The 12,335-nt window shown below is 39.6% G+C and overlaps 1 protein-coding gene across 1 annotated transcript in view; it reads right to left on the bottom strand.

Annotated features, from left to right (window-relative positions):
- The window catches only part of sprt (PDZ domain-containing protein sprite), a 130,352-nt gene that overhangs the window by 116,545 nt on the left and 1,472 nt on the right, over positions 1 to 12,335 (bottom strand). The gene's annotated exons all lie outside the window — the stretch shown is intronic.

Raw genomic sequence — 12,335 nt, 5'->3', positions numbered from 1 at the left:
TTAAACACTGGATTGATTATATACACTATTTAATGTACACTGACACTGGACTACATTGGAATGGAGTCGACCACCGTGTAGCAATGTCTCTCGTTGTTCTCTCGTACAGTGCGGGTATTTCCCGATAAGTACCACGCCCTGCACAGTCTCCGAAGCAGAGTCTGCACTGTCCTGCCACCTAGTGGCGACAAGTATAATGAATACTTAAAAATATACAAATTTTCATACATTGATAACACAAATAATAATACATACACTAATCTATCCCAAACAGATATAATATTTGAAAATTTTCTTTGTACCCATGAGGCGTGGCTTTACGTGTGGGGTAAAAAGTTGGTGTCCATGCAACCAGCCATCTCCTGGGTGGCAGTCAGAGTTTCACCGTGCCGCTACGCAATTGAATACAATAATGAAGTATAAATAGAAGTAACAAATTCAATTTCTCGTGCAGTTTATCGTATGCAAACCACGGGTTTACCAGTTGGTAACGTATCATCAGCGAAATCTTGGCGATTGCAAATACTGGTAGTTACCGACGGATTTCACACATCTCAGAATATTGGTTTGCGGCAGTTTCATGCAATAACTTATACAGGAACGTGATTCTTGAAGATCAAAGTCACGAACTTGTTTTCGATCGGAGTAACTAACACATTGACTGATTGATTCAGTTTAAAACTGCACGAACTCGTTAGTTAATATGTTATTTGAAACCTTAATTCACAAGTACTGAACACGTTGTTAAACAGTTTATAACTGAAAGCAAACTTCATGATATAATTGAAAGCTGAGCTTCTATAAGTTTCCGGTTGCAGTTGCGTTTAAGATGGCTATCAACAACATCTTTCGAATAGGCAATAAGTGGCTATCTCTGCATTTTTATTGGTATGTGTCACCATAGGCGGATCTATATCTTTTTTTATTTCTGGGAGGGGCACAAGTATGGTGTAAGCATATATAAGATAACACTGGAAATATAATGTTCAATCTTTTTGACATATTAAAATAAGTATGTGTGTGGGCGTGTGCGTTCATATGAAGGCAATTATAAGGGTTCGTTCTAGATCCAATATGTGGTCAGATTAACTAATCGGGATGGGACCTTTCAAGTGGATATCCACCAGTAGATGATACAGTAGTAGTTCTACGCTATTTGTATTAACAATTATTACAGGGAAGGGATAAACTTGAGAATTCATTTTCTCAGACGAAACTGTCAGAAATATGGAAATATTTGATCTGAAATGCTCTCACTTTGTGCCCATCGTTATACTGTTCTAGCATTGTAACCAAGAATCCTCTAATTCGATTTACCGGGTCGACGTACGTATACATGTCCGCTAAATTTAATCCTGATAACGATAACTGCATTTGTGCTAAATTTTGTCTCATTTTTTTATAAATGCAAAAGAATTGCTCGGGAATGTTCTGTTTCTTTGTAATATAATGCTATCAAGCTAAATCCGCCAATGCGTGTCACTTATTGGAGGATGGTATCATCTTTTAAACAAATTACTTGTTTTAAAGATGTTTCCAAATGCCGAATTGTCTAAAAAAGGTTTGAAGGTCAATTCTGAAGAAAACAAAATCCCTTTGAATTAAAAATGTGGCTTACAAATGACAGTTGGAGCAATTTGTAAGAATCACATTTGTGAATTCATCTGGGGAATGCTTTCAGAATCGACCTTGAAACCTTTTGTATCCAACGACGGCATAGCTCCCGGTCTGCCGACCTTCGTGCCTGAGGTGGTTATCACGTCGCCCTAGGACGCCAGCGGACCTGGGTGATCTTTTGAATATCTCTTCATCATATCAATCCTCACCTTCGCGATTAGCCAACAAAAGTGGCAAAAAAGCGAAGTAAAATGAACCAAATCAATCAAAAGCTGCCGGATCTGATAGGAACTATAGGGTTACCAGCAGCAACGAAATCATGTTACTGCACTGTAGTCGCATTTGAGAAAGGGCAAGACAGAGAATCGCTGGTTCCAGCATACAATGTGGCCACGTTGTTGTGTGTTGTTCGCTTGAAAGGAAAACAGACCATTGGCATCCTTAATCTATTCAACAGTGGTATATTTTTATTCCACCACTTTTTAAAATATTTATCGGTATGTTTTCAACGTGACCATCGATAGTTTATTTTCTTTTTAATATAGGAACAGAAACAATGCATGGATGTATAGTCTCCAGAAACACTTTTTGGGTATGCTACTGAGTAGCTTCTTTTATGCACGAATACGAAACAAGAAAAGTCATCTGTGACAACAATAATCTCAACTGAATAAACAAGAAGTTAGCGGCTGTCTCAGTGTCTAAAGAGACACAGCAAGCAGCGAAGGAGGAGGAAAAAATTCCTTTGCAGATGGCTGAAGTCATCTGTACGCTTGTTAAGCCGGATAGACGACACAATAGTTTGAATTGGACGACGATTTCTTTATTATCTCAAACGGAATTGTAAGGCTCCTAAATCACAATAATATTGTATTTATTAATTGTTGCAGAATAATCTCCCTCACCGACAACTTTCAGTTCCATGAACAATTTCCAAGAGAAATAAGTTTTAAAAAAAATATTTTGGGAGATCTATTTGACGTACCTATTAAAAAGAGCCACGATATCCTCATTTTAAATTATCCGATATCAGTTTCGAAACAGTGAATGATAATGATTAACTAAATACCTGGATAATTTGAAAAATATATATTCGGATAATAAATAAATACTTATCCAATATCAGCTATCTACGTACATATACCAACATTTTATTTGTAATATCAGTGTTCGAATCGAAGGGGGCATGGACCCCTTCTGGATTCTTTTCTAGGCTCTAGGGGCTCTACACTTCTAATATGCCTCGATTACCTAACCTGGAAAAAATCCTGTAAACTTCCATGTCTCTCTCTGTCACAATACAATTTGTCTCAGTTTCTCTATGTGTGTGTCTTGTTTCTTTATTTCTCTTCATCATGTTTCCCTGTTATTCCTAAAAATGGAGTTGATATATGTCTCACAATTTTTCGATTCCCCTCGCTCTCCCTCCTTCCTTTAAAAATATTGTATACGAGCTCCCATGTGCAAAGGGCACAGATAATACTACGACCCATGCGCAGGGAGACCCATGCCAAACACCTGACAATGAAACACGATAGGGTGAGAAGCTGAAGGGGGAGTCTTGAATTCCCGGTTCCAGGCATGCGAGTATCCTTTATGGCGTCAGCGAATTCGACGCCATGACGCAACGTCGGCCACGAGAGGCGTAACGAACCGCATGGGAGCAGAGAGTGACCCAAACATCTGTAATTCCAGAGCGGACTATTGTCTCAGGTCCCCTTCCGCCGCCCCCTCCCCCGGCACTTCCGGTTTGCCCACATGCATCACGCCAGATTGACTCGGGTGAGAACCGCTAACCTTGCTTCCGAAAGACAGATGCAACAGGCGTTGTTTGCTTTCGCTACATGTATCGAACAGTCCTGCGATTGTCTCAACCAGGTTTAAGCGTAAAATTGCAACAGCCTCTCCTACGTTCTGTAGGTTTTGTGGATTGTGATGTGCAACTTTATTAGAAAAGTGTAGCCACACCCGTCCCTACACACATTTACCTATAATTACTACGAGGGTCACTATTTATATTCTGAGCCTTGGCAACACTGATTGAAGTTAGGCGCGATTTGACGTTTGCACGGAATCGTCTGGCATTATTGACCATAACGTACTTCAAATGTTTTGTCAATAGCTTCATTTGTGTTGTTTATGTTGCCTTGGAGATTGCGCGACAACAATAAAATGGAATTAACTCGTGAACATTTTCGTGCGATGATTTTTTACGATTTTCGACGTGGATTATCAAGACAAGAGTGCATCGATCAACTTACTTCCACATTTGGCGATGAAGCCCCATCCTTTGCCACTGTGAAACGCTGGTATAACGAATTTAATCGTGGCCGCCATTCGCTCACCGACGAGATTCGCGAAGGTCGTCCAAAATCAGTTGTTGTTCAAGAAAACATTGATGCTGTGCAAAACCTAATACTGCAAGATCGTCATGTGACATACTGTGAGATTGAGGCAACCATAGGCATTAGTTCCACCAGCATATATAAAATATTACATGATCATTTAGCTGTGAGAAAGGTATGTTCTCGTTGGATCCCACACAATTTGACAAAAACTCAAAAAGACGCTCGCCTCGCGTCAATTGGTGCAAACAAATGCTCAATAAATACAATCGTGGTGCTTCAAAAGACGTATATAAGATTGTAACAGGTGACGAATCATGGATATATGCATATGAGCCGGAACGTAAACAGCAGTCGACTGTATGGGTGTTTCGAGATGAACCCAATCCAACAAAAGTTGTTCGCGCTCGAAGCACATCGAAACAAATGGTCGCCTGTTTTTTTCGGGAAAACTGGTCATGTGGCAACTGTGCCTTTAGAGGAACGTAGAACGGTCAACTCTGAATGGTACACAACAATTTGTTTGCCAGAGGTCTTCGGTCAAATACGGAAAACAAACAAACGCCGTCGGATCATTCTTCATCAAGACAATGCCAGCTGTCACACATCTCGTCTAACAACCGACTTTATGAACAGTCAAAAAATCGAATTGATGGGTCATCCGCCATACAGTCCTGATTTGGCACCCAATGACTTCTTCTTGTTCCCGAATGTCAAGAATAAATTGCGTGGACAGCGATTTTCGTCGGTGGAAGACGTCGTTGATGCGTTCAAAAACCATATTATGGAGGTGTCTCAAGAAGATTGGAAAAACTGCTTTGACAAATGGGTCGAACGAATGCAAAAGTGTATTGACCATAAAGGAGAATACTTCGAAAAACAATAAAGCAGTTTTCAATGCCAAATTCCTGTTTTTCATTGTTAGGTTCAAAATATAAATAGTGACCCTCGTACCAGATCCAAATTCAATTTACATGTATCAAATATGCAGCAATCACTGTTCACAATTAGCGTGCTTTTTTTTGTCTCGAATTTCTATCCTCATACTGACTTCAACTCAATGGTGCCGAGGCCTTCCCGATGGCATAGTGGTCACGTCGTAACCTTGTAATCAAGGGCCCCCGGGTTCAATACCTGATGGGTGGGGGCAATGGCGTAGCGCAGTTCTCTGCAAGAAAAACATTGGGGGCTCCCTTAATGTAAAAAGATTATCAAGATGATGCCAGAGTGGGACGGACGCAAAATAGTTAGTGTAGCTATAAAGGTATGAGATGAGAGAATTCCCCTATCGATTATATCTGTGAGCAAGTAACTTAATTCTGCAGTTCGGAGACCCATATGTCAAGTTGCCCAGCCCCATCTTGCTGAGACAATATTATCGTAGACGTCGTAATATGATATATTAGTGGGAACCAGATTTCTGTTTCGTAAATCCATTTTTTTAAAAATAAGCGGCACTATCTGTTGAATTTCTGGGATTATATAAAATTTCAGGAGCACAGAGAGAGAACATTGCGGGGCCCCACCGCATTGCGGGAGCGGCCGCTACGCCACTGGTGGGGGGACATAGTAGTTCGGATTTCATTTTAAACTCTTTAAACTGTAGATCCACTGCATAAAGTGGACTTTAAAAAAATCAAGTAATCAACTATACCTAGAAATATGCTTTCCTCTTCACATAACACTTTAAAATTACATTTGACCTTTCTGATCAAAACATTCACTCGGTATAAATAACAATGTTTTCCCCGTCTCTATTTACACGTTCAAAGCATTTTCAGGGTTACTGTTGTTAAAATATTAAAAATAAAAATCTCTGTCGTATATTTGACAAAAAAAAACTTTTTCTGTGTATTCGTACCGTAAAAAATATCGATAATGATGTTTGACAGCGAAAACAACAACAGGATAAGATATTCTATTCGATTATTCTTTGTTGAATATCGTTAAGTATCCATTTGCACTCATCATAATCATGATTAAATTAAACGAGATTGGTCAAAAAAATATGGAGAAAATTGCGCTTTGTTGAATTAACTCGAAACATCATTCCATGTTCTTGCCTTAAAAAGTTTCAAGTTAAAATGAAGATTTTCCATGTTTGTAAGGATCAGAATGTGACGACTGAGGTGCAAATTTAAAATGACAGTTGCATTTTGTGACCGTTATTTTTTAACACTGCAAGGGCAACAATCACATTCAACGCAAAGTGTTGCTACACATCTACTCTACGACATCTTGTCCTTCCGCGCACAAGCACCTTCTTACTGTCTCCACACTGAAGTTGCAAAGTACGGCAACAGCGTATCCGCAGTCATGTGACTGAGACTCCACGTGGAGTAGACGAGCAGAATGACAGCTGCGCCAATTGGCTGAAGGTTGAGTGTGATTGGACGAAAACAACTTGCCCGCTATTTATACCCACCCACGTTTGTGGCGGCGGATTTCTTTAGTCTTTGACGTTAACAAAAGGCCGAGACGGAGCGTGATAAAAACAGAGGAGTTGTGAATATTACAGATATGGACAAGGAAAAGAAAGAAACGAAAATAAAAAGCAAAACAGTTGGAAGACACTGCGATACAGAAAGGTAGAAGGGAAGAGAGAAGGAAGAAATAAATAGTGAAAGACAGAGAGAGAGAGAGAGAGAGAGAGAGAGAGAGAGAGAGAGAGAAGACAGAAATAAATCGAATGGTAGAGAAAGGAGAAATAAGAGAAGGCAAAGAAAAGAGCGAAAGAAAATAGAGAAGGCAGATATGAAAAGAGTGAAAGATAGAGGATCAAAGAAGAAATAAATGCAGTGAAAGAGAGGTCTAAAGAAGAAAATAAAGTAGGCAGAAATAAATAGAGAGAAAAAAAGAGTGAGATTAAGGACAATAAAGAGAGAGACAGATGTAGTACGCACAAAGGCAGACAAACTGAGGAAAAGGGACAGGCGACAGAGTAGGAGAGAGAAAAAGGTATATGGAAAGAGGGACAGAGATATCAGAACGTGCTCTCTGCAGGCGAAACGTGAGTGAACGAAATCTCGTTTCAGTACAAAGTCCACGTAAATCCCCAGCACAATGGCTCAATTCACTTCGGGATTTCGTAGCCTTGGTATTTATCACAGTATAATCTCCACTTCCTTATTTTCTTCCTTCTCTTCTGTTTATTCGGTCCAGGGAGCCCGAAACGTTTCAACAACCGTTCAAAGGTTAAAACGATTACTCTCAGATCTTGCACAAAGGATAATAAGGAATCGAATGTTATTGGCAGTTTATACACACTACATCAAGTCAAGCCAGTAAAAAGGCCTGATAGGCATCATCGACTAATTAGTCATTTTAAAATTAACTACTCGATCGGCGAATTAGTCTACTAGTTTTCAGGTGCTAGTCGAATCAAACCAATCTCCAATTTAGTTTGGAGGAAATAAAGTGAGTCGAATGACAGTTTCGTTTCGGTTGTTCAGTCCATAAAAAATGTATAATTACTTATGTTTATACTTGCTTCATTTTACGTAGTTGTTAGGCTAATCTAGACGATGAAAATGAATGATGATGAATCACAAGTAATCACCAATACCCTCGAAACCTTTGGTGACAAGACTACAGTTCATATAATAAAGCATTACTCTAATTTCAACTTGATTTATTGCCAAATTTGGTATCTGCTCTGAAAATGTTGCTTTTTTCTTGCTGTAAACAACGGTCTATTATTCTACTTCACTTTTCTGCCACTTTGGGCTAATCGCGAAGATGAGGGTGATTGACGATATGATTAAATTGTTGAAGGGACACTCACAAAGGATACCCCTGCCTAGGATAGTATTCGATCCCAGAACCCCTGGCGTCGTAGCTCGCAGTGCTGATACAGACTGTCACATATATCGGTACATACGTTTGTGTGTGTGTGTGTGTATTGCAATTTTTCGTAGTTGATATAAGTAGACACGTCACAAAAACAATTCTCATTATTTTATAAATATAAAAAACATTTCTTTAAGTCCACTTTGTGTACAGATAGGCTAATTGAGACTGGACCTAAAGTTTAAAGTGGAATGCGCCTCCATCTGGTATCTAACCCCTTGATTACGAGGCGAATGCATTAGCACTACGCAATCGTGAGGCCTCTCATCATTATCAAAGAATGACATTTCTTTTTAAAAGATTAGCATGGAAGAAATTAACCACTTTGAGAATCGATATTTTGTATTTAATGTCTCTTTCTTTCTATATAGGGTATTATCAGGCAACATTTAATGGAAATATAGTTCTAAAAAATGCAAATAAAGGAAGAGAATACACATTATCTGAGGTAAACACTCCACATACCCACAGCGCTACCCTGTCTAGAGGGTGGCTGGTCACTCCGTATTTAACATAATTGTCAACATAGTGAGTGTGAAAAGAAATTTAGTGTTATGCAAATAGACATATATATACATATATACTGGGTGGTCCAAAAGTTCCGGAACGGTCACATATCGTGAGAAATGCACATCGAATCGGAAAAGGAAAAAATACATGAAAGAAAGCTATTCAATGATATCACACTTGATTCCCCCCACCCCCGCCCCCTGGGGATGGGGCGGGGGATAACTGAAATTTAAATGGAAACCCCCATTTTGTATTGTAGAATCGGAAAGAGGACTTCATTCCGAGTCAAACGAGCAATCAACGATCCTCCTAGCTCAATTAGGAACGAAAAAAAATCGGAAAAAAACAAAAAAAACACCACCTTGAAAATTTCATAAAACTCTATTGAAAGGTCTTGACGTGCAGATTCCGAATCTGCAATCGCTTTCATTCTAGCTCAATTAGGGGCAGAGCGTCCCTTTGAATTTTTTGGGGGTTTTATCACTTTTTTCTATCTTTCCTTCTTTCGAAAATTTAAAATCACCATATCTCCGTTCCTAATTGAGCTCGGAGGATGGTTGATAGCTCATTGGACTCGGAATGAAGTCCTCTTTCCGATTCTACAATACAAAAGGGGGGTTTCCATTTAAAATTTCACAGTTGCCACCTCCCTACCTTCAGGAGGCGGGGGTGGGGAATCAAGTGTGATATCATTGCATAGCTCTCTCTCTCTCACTTATTAAACCCGTATTTTTTTCTTTTTCCGATTCGATGTGTATTTCTCACGATATGTGACCGTTCCGGGACCTTTGGACCACCCTGTATATAGTTACGTATATGAAATGATGAGTGGGTGTTTTGTAGCTCCCGCTAACCCTATTTCAAAGGGAGCGCTCGCCACTGCACATCGCGCTACGACGTCAGGGTACCGGGTTCGAATCCCGGCCTGGGCATGGGAGTTCTTTGTGAGTTCGCCTTCGATGTCATCATGTTGTCACTCATCCTTATCTTCGCGATTAGCCAAAAGTAGCAGAAAAGCGAAGTAAAATAAACCAAATAAATCAATCTTTTAACAAATTATCGAGACACACAAGTTATTAGTTCCCCTCACCAAGTGCAAATAAAAATTTCAGTTTAAGAAGGCTAGGGAGTTAGTTAGTTAGTTTAGGCAAAAAGTCTTTGCTAATAGTGGAACCGTTGTTTGATTTGAGCGTTGATAATTTTAGTCTGTTTGATCCTAAACACCGTTGTTCACAATATGCATATCATTGTTGTGTTATTTCTGCCCATCCCATGGAAAGAAAGAGCGTATAGCTTCTGGGCGGGAAGTGAACATGGCATTTGTCATTTGTCTCTAATCCTTTGAAAGCAAGGAGGTAGGTGGCACTCCCTGTATTGTTCGAGAGTCGCTCTTGTTCACGCAGTCATAGGTAACCCAGACCTTCATGACCTCTGGTGAGTGGGCGTTGCGAGAGACAGTGCAAGTACAAAAACTTTTCCTTTCTTCGTTCCGTAAGCGCTTGTTACAGCTCGTGAGTTCAACGAAACGATTTCCTTCACTTACAAAAAGAGCAGGACGTTATTTAGTGACAGGTTGGGATGGTTCGGGAAAATCGAGCCCGAGAACTAGACACAAACTACACTATGTCCCAGGAATGTCTGGAGCAAGCGAATAGAAAGACGTCGCAGGACTCAAAAGGGCTATACCAGGGGGAAGTGAGTGCATGGAGGGGGAAACGAGTTTGAGGCTACCAGACGTTTGCAGCAGCGAGCACTGCTTTTCTTCGCCCACTCGCTTTCTTTCCTTCTCTCCCGTTATGTTCCATAAATTCCAGTGACAGAGTATAGTAAATTGGAAGGGAAAATTATCGTCATCAAAACTATTTAATCAGAAATGTCAATGGATACTAATATTGTCGCCTTCTAATTAAGGGATCCCGGGTTCAATCTCTGATCTCCCGTTTCTGTCATAATTAATATCCACACAATTAATGATTCTTCATTTTTTAAGCAAATTGTCACTTCCTAATTTTCACTAGAGACAAAAGAAAGATCTTTAAGAAGAAATATAATTATTGAATTGCAGATATTTAGGAAAATATTTGGGCCTAAAAGGGATGAGGAGACAGGTGAGTGGAGAAGGTTACATAATTTAGAACTACATAATTTGTATTCATGTCCAGATATTATTAGAATGAATAAACCAAGAAGACTTAGGTGGGCAGGCCATGTTGGCACGAATGGGAGAGAAAAGAAGAGTTTACACGATTCTTGTTGGGAAACCTGATGGTAAGAGACCAGTAAGAAGACCAAGGCGAAGATGGAGGGATAATGTTGTGATGGACCTAAAGGAAATTGGATGGAAAGAGTATATAGATAGGGACAGATGGAAGGCCTGTGTTGCTGCAGCCATGAACCATCGGGTTCAAAAAGGCTAGAGAGTTAGTTAGATAGATATTTATAAAATTACTTTAAGTGGTCGCTGACTCCACCACCTGAATTCAACAGGTCTGAACAAATTCGGAGGTCTTCGTGTCTCAAAGAAAATCAAGTCCCGTATAATCCTAATTATAAACAGGATGAAAATGAATAGACGGTTAATTTTTATATGTCGTCTAGTACACTTTGGAAAAGCTATAGAGAAAAGTAGGAAAGTGGAAAACGTCAAGAAGAACAAAATTTTAAAATTAGCATAATAACAAAGTCACCTGTAAACAAGGGGTCCCGGGTTCGATACCAGGTGGAAACATATAGTAGACTCGGATCCCACTTTAAACTGCTGAACCAGTCCCAATTAAAGCGGACCTAAAACATACTCCAATTTCTTTATTATATATCCACCCTCTCTCTCCTTTCCTCCCTCTTTCTCCCTTCTCTATCACCCAGAGAACACGGGGGATTCTACCCTCAGTGAAGAACATTCGCAAATTATCATCCCAGCTAGGACAATTTGCATAAGCATCTCCATACCCACTGCACTGTTTCCATCTGTCTATCTCCAAACTTGACAAACATCTCCCCCTGCCATGAATCTTCACTTCGAACACTGGGATGATCCTTCATGACTTCACAAATATATTCCACTTCAGAGCAAAACTTTTCCATTTTAACCCCTCCCCCAGACAATTATCCTGAGGAGTCCATGCTCCTGAAGACCACACCCTTTAAGGCCGACTCTGTCTACAATTGTCAACGTTATCTTGCGGCATGTCGTGGAAATGTTGGCGCTGTTTTGCTTCAAATTTTGTCACATTCCGCCCGTAGAAAGACCTTGTATTGCATGTTTATGGTGCATTGTTAAAAGGGAATTCTCTCGCCGATTTCAAAGAACCGAAAGCGGCACGTAAAAGCATGCATCTGTGAGATTTGTCACTGAAGTGTACAAGGATTACAAAAATTTGCTGATCCGAGCTTGCGACGGACAACAATGCTTTCCATGACAATGAGATAAGACCTTGTAAGTTGTGAGAAAAAAATCGCGAATGGAAAAATAATGAGAACACCATTGCACGCGACGTTGGTTATTCCCTTGTGTCCCTCTCTTCCGTTCCCTTTTAGCCTGTTCTGTATTCTTTTGTACGGATCAAACTGCGATTTGATTTTTATCTTGCTTTTGCCATTTCCCACCGCAGGTTATCTAGAATATCAAGAGCAAAAGGTTGTGGGGTGTCCAGGAATGAACTGTGAATGAACACTACTGTCTGCTTCACAATTATTGAGCCCTCGGTTTACGTGATTGTAAATTTGTACTCCGACCATGCGCGTCACCAGATAAAACTTGACTAGTACAAATAATAATAAAACAATAATTACTATCTTTCATATGATTATTTGTTATAAAATATATCTATCTATATATATATACATTGTTCTTATAATTATATTATATCCTTTGAGAAGAATTTTCTACTTGATCCATCAGATGAGTGAATATCCAGCGCAACTCTTTTTTAAAATTATTTTTCTCACGTTTCATACAGTTAGTGTACTAAAATGCGTAGTTACTCGATTTTCTAATTAATTTTATACTGTGTG

This window comes from Lepisma saccharinum, chromosome 9 (genome assembly GCF_977018435.1).
Source record: "Lepisma saccharinum chromosome 9, izLepSacc3.1, whole genome shotgun sequence".
In the NCBI taxonomy this organism is placed as follows: Eukaryota; Metazoa; Arthropoda; class Insecta; order Zygentoma; family Lepismatidae; genus Lepisma; species Lepisma saccharinum.
The sequence above is the reverse complement of the archived record's forward strand: the minus strand, read 5'-3'. Positions and strand labels throughout refer to the sequence as shown.